The sequence below is a fragment of the Asparagus officinalis genome, chromosome 6 (assembly GCF_001876935.1).
Source record: "Asparagus officinalis chromosome 6, Aspof.V1, whole genome shotgun sequence".
NCBI lineage: Eukaryota > Viridiplantae > Streptophyta > Magnoliopsida > Asparagales > Asparagaceae > Asparagus > Asparagus officinalis.
In genome coordinates, this window is record NC_033799.1 from 12,931,446 (window position 1) to 12,933,630 (window position 2,185).

The 2,185-nt window shown below is 33.1% G+C and overlaps 1 protein-coding gene across 1 annotated transcript in view; it reads left to right on the forward strand.

The window, feature by feature from the left end:
* The window catches only part of LOC109845772 (protein RER1A-like), a 10,589-nt gene that overhangs the window by 3,140 nt on the left and 5,264 nt on the right, over positions 1 to 2,185 (forward strand). The window lies entirely within an intron of this gene.

The following is a 2,185-nucleotide window of genomic DNA, read 5'->3' on the forward strand; positions in this document are numbered from 1 at the left end:
ATATTTGTGGTTCGTGTGGTCTAGCGAAAGATGATATTCCCCCCAATGTCCTTTATGAGGACAATGCAACTTGTGTTGCACAAATAAGCAGTGGATATGTAAATAGAACCATAAAGGAACCATGACAAAACATATTACGCCAAAATTCTTTTATCCACATGAGCTCCAAAAGAATGGCGAAATCACCATCGAAAAAGTTCGCTCAAGTGACAATCTTGCAGATTTGTTCACTAAATCTCTGCCTACATCAACTTATGAGAAATATGTTTACAATATGCATAAACTTGAAAGACTATCTTCTTCAAGGGGAGTAAATTCTTAAAGAACAATCCTGAAGATTGGGCCCTGAAGGTCTATTATCATAATTTGCCCCTTTTCGCTAAGTTTTGTCCCACTGGGTTTTTCTTAGCATAGACTCAGAAGATTGTCATCATCAGGGGGAGCGAATTTTCAACGCAATCCCGAAGATTGTGCCTTGAAGGACTATAGTTGTACTCTTTTTTCCTTTTGCTAAGTTTTGTCCCCCATGGTTTTCTTAGCTAAAGGTTTTTAATGAGGCAACTAATGCAACACAAGTTTGGATCCCGAAGATCTATAGTTGTACTCTTTTTCCCTTTGCTAAGTTTTGTCCCACGGGGTTTTCTTAGTTAAAGGTTTTTAATGAGGCAACTAATGCAACAAGAATCTACTAATGTCGTGTACTCTTTTCCTCGGCTAGTTTTTATCCCACTGGGTTTTTCTAGCGAGGTTTTTAACGAGGCATTGACATTTCGAAGTAATGTCCAAGGGGGAGTGTTGAAATCTAAAAGATATTTTGTTGATATCTAAAAGACAAAATGTATGTAGACATTACTTTGTATGTGGACTATTAATTTCATGTCCTTTTGTATTCCATCATGTATCTATAAATTGTACGATGTATGGAAATGGAATAGGGTGAATAAAAGATTACAATTTCTCTTCTTCTCTTATCTCTTGTCTCTTGTTTCATTTCTTTAGTATATTACAACAATTTGCTATTTTTGTAAAATATTTAGCACTGACTTCGTAAAAGAAAATACTAGTATGTTTTTAAAAAATTGCATTATTTGATGGCCTTTTAAGGTATTACACCATCAAATTTTTTTAAAAATTTTTGAAACATATTTTCGTATATAGAGAAATCAATAGAAATCTCCTCATATTTGGAAAAATAATATTCATTTTTCACTTTTCGACTATACTATTTTCTCAGGTTCTATGTCATGCAAAAGCTTATCTCGTGCACCAAAATACTAGTATGTTTTAGTACAAACGATTCGATAAGGCGTGGATAGAGAATCATATAAAAGATTAAAAAGAGATCTAATGGATCTAAATTGAAAAATAGGACAATGTTAATAAGTTTTTCTCATTTATCATAATATTAAGTTTTTCTCATTTATCATATTTATTATTATGTTAAGAAAGGTTTCCCTGTAGATATACTACGAGGGTTGCATATTGGGATTTATTTTCTCATTTAACATTTTATATCATACTCCATTAGAGGCACTTAATTCTTCCTTCTATGGAATTACTTGTTGCTTAAAGATTTAGCTTTTCCATTTTAGATATTGAATTGTTCATTTATAAAAGAACAAAATTTTACTATAAACTCAAACCAACTTGTAATTACCAAAATCGACTCTTTTTTTTAATTACCAAAATCGACCCACTTTATGCCACGTAAGCTTAATCACATTTCCTGATTAGTCGGGTTGTCAACCCCAACTGTTTAGGGCATTAAAAATCGGGTTTAATACTTCTAATTGGGGTTTAACAACCTCCTAAACAGTCGGGGTTGGCAACCCCGACTAATTAGGAAATGAGATTAAGCTTACGTGGTATAAAGTGAGCCGATTTTGATAATTTAAAAAAAATAAGACGATTTTGATAATTAAAATTTGGTTTGAGTCTACAGTAAAAATTTGTTGTTTATAAAATTACTTGTACCAGAGTACTTCAAACTTGCTTCCAAAAAGAGAGAAGGGCTCTGTCTCTCGCTTCTGCGTTTCCCATTTTGCCCCCTAAAATTCATCCAAAATTCCTCAAAACACAAACCCTAACCTTTTGATTTCAAAACCCCCTTTTTTTTTTCTTCCAAAACTACGGCTCTTCACCTGATTTCACTTCTTAAAACCCTACCCTCTACAATGGACCCATC